The following is an 8,204-nucleotide window of genomic DNA, read 5'->3' on the forward strand; positions in this document are numbered from 1 at the left end:
AGAAAAACATAATAAAATTTTTTGCAGGTGACTCTTTGATCTCATAGGTGTGTGTTAATTTTCCAAAGTTGGCACTGGATCCTGCCTTTACAAAATGCTCCTTGAAATATCACATTGAAAATCTTCTCTTTTACTCCTTATTGTAAACACTGTGTTTAAGTGTTTAAACACTTTTTAAGAAGACCAATAAAAAATATGGACTATGGGGCTTCCCTGGTGGCGCAGTGGTTGAGAGTCCGCCTGCTGATGCAGGGGACACGGGTTCGTGCCCCGGTCTGGGAAGATCCCACATGCCACGGAGCAGCTGGGCCTGTGAGCCAGGGCCGCTGAGACTGTGTGTGCAGAGCCTGTGCTCCACAACGGGAGAGGCCACAGTAGTGAGAGGCCCGCGTACCGCAAAAAAAAAAAAAAAAAAAAAAAAAAAAAAATATATATATATATAGAGAGAGAGAGAGAGAGAGAGAGAGAGAGAGAAAGAGAGAGAGAGAGAGAGAGGGAGAGAGAGAGAGAGAGACTATGAAATTATTTTTCCAATAGTGAAATTGTGGAGAATACATCTTGCATTTCTACTGTATTCCCGCAAAAAGAGGAAGTTCTTTTCCACAAAGACTCTCATCAATGTTAACTCTGGGAGAGAAGTATTTGTAGTTGTCTCATGCTTTGTGGTGAGAGACTCGCACTTTTTCCCCTGTCTCTATTGTGGGAAACAGGGCACACTTTGGGCTGAGAATTCATGCTGTGGTCGGAAAAGAAAGAAACGAAAAATACCCTCATTAACACTGCTCTTTAACAAGTTCAGCAAATGGGCTTCAGGCGTTCTAAACAGCAGCAATTAAAAAATAACTTTAGATTTCATACATTTCTTCCAGTAGGATGAAAAGCTGAGGTATGTTAACTTTAATTTTATGGTTTGCGTGAATACCGAGTTCGATTACTCCCTGTCAAAGCAGAAATCAGCCTCTTACAGGGAATAAGTGCTAATTAAGCAAAACAGAGTAAGCATGTTATATGAAGTATATTTGATTCTTTCCTGTGCACTTTGGCTGCACAAGCTCTAACCACAGTTTCCGGAGGGACCATCAGTGCTCCCTAAGAATGCCAATGCAGTGTTCCGTCCAGTTAGTGGGGTGCAGAGACCAGTCAGAATGCTGATGCTTTCCACAAAGGAGATGGGGCTAGGGAGGCAAATGCAATCAGGGAGTATTAGCTCTGTCTTGTGTGCCTGCTACAAAACCGTGTCCTCTCAAGACTGCTCTATCCCTTCTTTGCTTTATTCGTGTATGTGTAAGTTTGTATATGTAAGCTTTACAAGTCTCTCCTAAGAGAAAACTGAAAATGCCCAGGAAAAAGACAAAACTGCTTCAACAGAGAAAGGTCTCTCTGTTCCAGTTGAAGAGGATATAGAGTTAATAACAGGAAATATCCATCCCCTGAAACTCTATGAAACATGGATGCTTCCACAATTTACTCAAGGTCTCACTGACCAGGCTATAAGTAATTTTAATTATTATTTCTTATGGTTATGGTTGATAAAAAGTCTCAGTGGTATGCTAAAAATCTTTAACACTTGTTGACCTTTTTTCTTGATAGCTTTCCTCCTCCCAGGCTCCAGCCAACAGTAGCAGTAACAGATATCCAGATCTTAAGAGGATAGAAGTATAATGGTGCACTGAATATGGAAAGGAAGAACCAGTAATGGTTCCTATACATTCATAACGCGAATCAGCATCAAACTAAGCTTCCCCAAGAAGAAGCTGACAGCAAATAGTTCCTCCTCTTAATGAACTGAGGAAACAACTTTGAAGTTATCCGTAGCCACCGCTTCTGAAGCAACCAGTAGCTTTGCAACTATTAGTTTACTTGTATTAGATTAATTTATATTAGAGTTTATTTAATGCAATTGCTCACAAATTTTAAACCATTTTGTAGAGTAGTGTTCTGTATCTGTTTAAATGAAATGCTTTCCTAAGCTCAAAATCAGTGTTTTTATGTTGTGTAAATTATGAAATTACTGTGAAATATCTGGTAAACTTGATAGGAAACCCCAGATGTCAGCACTTTGCTGGGCAGGAGTTAAAGTGGCCCACACCATTAGCCCTCATCAGGAGCAGTAGCAGTGGGCTAAGTCATAAGGGCACGCCCGTCCATTACACTCACCCAGGATACTGTGAGTGAGAAACAAAGGGCAGTCAGACAGGGACCTCTATGCTCAGATTCCACTGCCAAGAAATGGCCTAAGTCAGCTCTTGTTGTTGAAGAAAATAACCCTTTAGGAATCAGACTGAATCCTATTTTAAGTTTTAGAGGAAGAAGGATACTATTTAAACATTGATGAAATGTGCCTCTCTTTTTATATCAGCATAGAAATTTATTTGAATTCAAAAGAATATGGTTATATTTAGCATAGTGTAATAATTATCTAAAGCACATATCATCGTTGGCTCTGAAACAGTTCTAAAGATGTCATTCTTTTGAAGTCAAAAAATATGCAGTAAAAATGGACAAGGAAGCAAAAATATGAAAAAAACAAGTTTGCTGAGTATGGGAAGTTGTTACAAGAGGGGCACAACAAGATAATGTAACAGAGTCCAAATTACATAACATGCAGCAAGGAGTTCTCTTGCTTTAACAACTCCTAGAAATTAAACCAGTAATCTCAATGCAAGAATATCACCACTGGGTTATTTAACAGGACAAATTTTCTGAGGGACACAGGTAGTAATTCACTCTACTTCCCCTTTCTCTAATATCTTTTCTCACACCAATTTCTTTTCTTTCCTCGAGGATAGATTTTATCCTGTTGAAAACAATTTTAGTTTTATTTGTAAAGTGGAGTAAATAATATCCTGAGTGAAGTAGGCAGAGTTTTAGCTGAAGATGCTCAGGAATCAAACTTTTGAAAAAGGCCAATCAGCTAGCTAGCTAGCAGTTACCATCAGTGGCTTGCAGAAAAAAAAAATTACAGATGATATGTTTGCTAAATAGATAAAAAGAATAAGCAGTTTAGAATGGGCGAAAAATCCCAGGATCTACTGTGACCTAGACCAGAGGTGCCTAAACTTTTTGGAACCAGGGACCGGTTTCCTGGAAGCAAATTTTTCCAGGGAGGGGGGGCGGGGTGTGTGAGGTTCAGGCGGTAATGTGAGCCATAGGGAGCAGCAGATGAAGCTTAGTTGGCTTGCTTGCGACTCACCTCCTGCTGTGCAGCCCGGTTCCTAAGAGGCTGTGGACTGGTACCCGTCCAAGGCCAAGGGGTTGGGAACCCCTGACCTACACACTCAAAAGCAGACAGTTGACCTTTGATTAAGCCCATTTTCCTGTGGAGTGAGCCATAAGGGGCTCCAAGACACAGTTTGGTTTCAATGTTTCAGTGTTCACAGCCAGAGGGCAAACTCAGAATGTCTCCTCCTCTTGCAAAAACTGGACCACGGATGAGAAGTCTTTTTTTTTGAGTAGCCCTTCACGCACAACATCCCTGCAGATCTGATGGGCTTGACTGCCCAGAAGGACTGGGCTCTTCGTGCTGGTAGCAGAGTCTCATGCTAATCCCAGATCCTTAGCCATTATAGTGTTGCTCCGAATCCGCCCTGATAGTAATTAGCCGAGGGAACTCCATCCATCACCCCAGGTACAGGATTATAAGTGTCACTTGACCAACATTGTCCTGAGCTCGTATTTAGGATTTTAGCCAAGAGTTTTGGGTCAAGCCCTAACCTGAGTCCCAGATTCATAGCTTCAGCAGTTCCAATCCTACTAATAGCTAACAGCAAGTTTGTGCAGATCTTCGAAGCCTGGCCAGTCCCAACAGCTCCACGATGCACCACATGGGAGCCCATGCACCACAGCAGCTCAACTCCTCCCATCCTAAGTGTGAGGTTGCCAGATCGAGCCATTCCCACACTACCAGAAACAGGGGCATCCGTGAAAACCGCTCCCATTTTCTCAACTTCTTTGGCCAATTCTCCGAAAACCATAGGATCAACAGTACTGGAATCTATTAATGGTGAGTCTTTCTTCACTTTTTTTTTGAATTCCATTTGCTCCACAATAAGCTTCTAGTGCATTGATGCATTGTAATAATTCTGTCACCTTTTTCGGCTACATCCCCTGCAGAAGACACTACAGGGTTCATCTGCATCTAGAAGCTCTTTGCATGAATCAGGGAACACATCAACAACGGTGAGTGGCTAGCCATGTTTCATGAGCTCTTTTGCCACTGGACTCCCCACGTTGCCTACTCCAATGAATCCAACTGGAGTCTTGGAAGCTACTGACCTAGAACACAGCGCTGCAAGGCTGGCCACCACTGGCTGCTGCAGACGACTCCCTGTACCGGAGGCCGGAGGTGGCTCCACGGAGACGGAAGGAGGCTGCCACGCTGCCCGCGCCCCTCCTTCTCACGGTGACCTCCTCGACTCCCGGCTCACCCACTGGCTGCTATAGGGTGCGTGATGCGGAGGGCCGGCTCGGCTGTGGCGATTCTTAATACCTCTTTGGTACTAGGTTACACATACAGTTTCACCTAGTGAGCGACTTAACAGAAGGAATTTTTTTCTACGGCATTTTTGTGGCACAGCAGATAGAAGCGAGGTCACTATTTCTTTGAAAAACTGAATTAATATAGAAAGTCATGATTCATTCTACAAATATGCTGAGTCAAAGAAACGTGAAAATTGATGCGATGGAGGAAGAGCGCTAGACTTCCCTGATGCTCAACTGGCGCCTTTCTTCTGGTGTCAGAACATGGTTGTGTAACTCCTTTAATCCCAGTGGATTTTCCAAAAATTCCAGAATCTTCAGATTTTGGTAGCCCCTGTTTACTGCCTTTGCCCCCCTATGCCAAATCCCACCCCACCCCGCACACATTTATTTTTTACCAGTTGTCCTCCGGGGTGTTTTTCTTTATATAGTTATTGCAGCAGTTTGTTAGACTACTGACCCCCAGTGCAAATGCCCCTCCCCCCGTTTTCTCACCCTGTGTAGTTTTGTTCCACCTTGACCTGGGCTTGGTCACGTGACTTGCTTTGGCCCAATGGCATATCAAGAGCTGAAGCTTGGAGAGTACTCGTGCTTTAGGGCTTGTCCTCATGGAAACCTGACATGTTAGGAAGCCTGGCTAACCTAGTGGAGACTAGGCACAGGCCACAGCCAGCACCAATGGCCAGACATGTGAAAGCAACCAGCCCCAGTCCAGCAACCAGATGATGGCAGCCTCAGTAGTCACCTCAGGTGAAAGCAAGATAGATCCACCCAGGAGATCCCAGCCCATTCCGCTGATTCACAAATTGTGAGGAGATAAAGTGCCTGCTGTTTTAAACCACCAAGCTTAGGAGTAGTTCATCACACAGGAAGAGATATAACTATCTTTACTGTTAGATTATCTTCCCATTTTATACCATGTTTCCCCTCAAACGACTGTTCCTTTATCCAAGATTCTAGAAAAGAAATAACAACTGATGAGGCTGATAGAGCCTTAACATTTTTTATAAGTTTTGTAAACTTTTAAAATAACTGTTAATAAAATCAATATTTATTTGATCACAAAATTATTTTCTTCAGTTGCCTTAAGAAGTAATGCAGAATTGTACTAAGTTTATACATTTGGAGGCTCTAAAAATGTGTTATTCCTTGGATTCAAGTCCTAGTGTACTTTATGTGGGCATTCACGTTTGCAAAATGATTCCAGGAAAGTTGCGATTTCATTTTACAACTTTGGCCTAAGGAGTCTTATGATATTTTACCTGGGAAAAAGAACACATTAATTCCACTTTCAGCTATTAAACCCATGGCTTCCTGTATTTTCTAAATTCCCTATCAGTGAAGAAGACTATGTATAGCGTACAAGACCGTCATGATTAGGAGGAAGGTAGTACAGAAAGAGCCCATCAAATTAGGCATTGCCCAGTCACGTCAGTATACTAACGTGGTGAGCCACAGGCAGCTTGAAGCCTGGAAAAAAAGACAGATACAGTGTAATGATTATCCTAAGGATCCGGATAATGATTCCCATGATTTTGTTTTAAATATTAATGGCAGAGGATTCTGGGGAAATGGTGGTGGCTACAGAGAAGATTTTTATCCCTGAATATGCCACCCCTCCCCTAAATACACAACCCCCCACCCCCACAAAGAAGAAAGAAAAGCATCTAGGATAACAAGATCAAAAACCCACAGACAACATCTACAACAAGGTGTCCACATGAACTGCAACATACAGCCAGGTAGGAACAAATCAACAACAGGAAAAAGACCTACATATGTGTATCCCAAGGTGTGTGGGAGGAAGACGAGGGAAGGACTCTCTCTCTCTTTCAGGAGAGCCAAAGGTTACTATGGTTCACGAACTCACTGAGATTGAAAAACTCACTGAGAACAGCGGCAGAAACCGGGAGTGAATGTTGCAGGCTCCACTTTGCAGCTGAGTGCAAGAACTTTGAAATGTTCTGAGGATGCCAAGTGTTCTGGGGTCTGTGAAACCTTGACACCTATCAAACCAAAGCACCATCCCAGAACAAATCCCCATACTCAACAAGGACAGGAAAGAGGAGGCCTGGGTAAATGGGCATAGGAGGGCCGAGGAGGAAGATTTTAGAAATTTTAAGGTCATTTTTTAAAATTATGTTGTGGGGCTTCCCTGGTGGCGCAGTGGTTGAGAGTCCGCCTGCCGGGACACAGGTTCGTGCCCCGGTCTGGGAAGATCCCACATGCCGCGGAGCGGCTGGGTCCGTGCACCATGGCCGCTGAGCCTGCGCATCCGGAGCCTGTGCTCCGCAACGGGAGAGGCCACAGCAGTGAGAAGCCCGCGTACTGCAAAAAATAAATAAATCAATAAAATTATGTTGTGAAAATAATAGAAGATAGTGAGCCCTGGAGTTCTGAAGCTAGAAATTATATTCTGATCTATGTTTCCCTCCTAAAGTGGAAACTTATTTCATTTAAAAATGAGTGACAGAAGAGTATTCCATTCACATCCTGTAGAAAATCAGTGAGAAAAAAAAAGAAAAAAGAAGGGTGAAAAGAAAGTTCCAGCAAATCCTGAAAACGTCACAGAAAGACACGTCCACAGAACAAATGAAATTTATTGCCTGATACTGCGGAAAAAGTAAAAGAAATTTTCAAAGGAATAGAAACTGGTTTTAAGAAAAACATAAAAGAAATTAGAAAAATTCAGAAATGAAGTGATTGGAGAATAGCAAGATTTGAAAAGGTGAAAAATTCAGTAAGTAATTTGTTTTAAAAAAATCATGTCTCGAGAGAAGGTTAAACTAGAAGGAACACAAGTTTGAATAAACACAGTGGATAATGTCTCCTTGGAGAAACAGCTGATTTCAAATCCAGCATAAGAAACGAACAAGATGTTCCTGTTACATCTTGTCATATAAGAGAGCTGGGAAGACTTCAAAGACTACTGTGGTTGTGTGGAAAGGACTCAGGAGCCAACTTGAACAGGATCCGTGAACCTAAGAGGGGACAATCTCTGCATCGATATTTATAACAACCTCACTGAAAACAACAACAAAGAAAGAAAATACCTCATTAGTTATCTTTGGAAGAGTCAACCTTTCTCTCTCTTGTTTTTTCTTTTTTTGTAAAACTGGTAAATAAAATAAAAGAAACATTTATTCTTCCTTTCCTAATTAAACTGTAACTCAGGGCAACCAAGTAGTTGATGAAATAATGTTCTAGCTAGTAAATGAATAATCATCTAGTTAGTAGAATATCACCATTTGGTACCCTTAATAAATTAATGGATCTAGACATTGATCATTAATGGCTGCAACGTCACAGTAAGACAGACACTTGATAGTTCCTTTTGGAATTCATCAATATTATCTATGAAGTAAACTTGACAAAAAAATCACACCTGAATTATGTCAGTGCTCTAGATCTATCTACCAACTGACAGTAAATACATGGGCCAAAGGAGCATGATAAATATATAAGCAGAAAGGGGATGCAATCAGCATAATCCAGACAATCAGCATAATCCAGACAGTTGGGAACCCTACTGGATGAATGCTTTGAATTCAAGGACAAATACTTGCAAGAAAAATGAGCAAATTGAGTTCTTTTAAACCTATACTTTAAAAGAAATTGTGTTTGGATCAGCAATCAAATAAATAATGGTTATTAAAATAAAAATACATTTATAGGACAATCAAGGAAACATGAACTGACTGGCTATTTGTTGATATTAAGGAATC

The 8,204-nt window shown here is 41.6% G+C and overlaps 1 pseudogene across 1 annotated transcript; it reads right to left on the reverse strand.

The window, feature by feature from the left end:
• Positions 1–488: 488 nt before the first annotated feature.
• LOC309799262 (3-hydroxyisobutyrate dehydrogenase, mitochondrial-like) lies at positions 489–5,269 on the reverse strand (annotated as a pseudogene). The gene is made up of 2 exons: positions 5,156–5,269; positions 489–4,437 (listed from the first exon to the last, which is right to left on the reverse strand). The product of its transcript is annotated as a 3-hydroxyisobutyrate dehydrogenase, mitochondrial-like (transcript).
• Between the last annotated feature and the right edge of the window lie 2,935 nt (positions 5,270–8,204).

The sequence above is a fragment of the Mesoplodon mirus genome (assembly GCF_964341445.2).
Source record: "Mesoplodon mirus genome assembly, chromosome: 3".
Taxonomy (NCBI): domain Eukaryota; kingdom Metazoa; phylum Chordata; class Mammalia; order Artiodactyla; family Ziphiidae; genus Mesoplodon; species Mesoplodon mirus.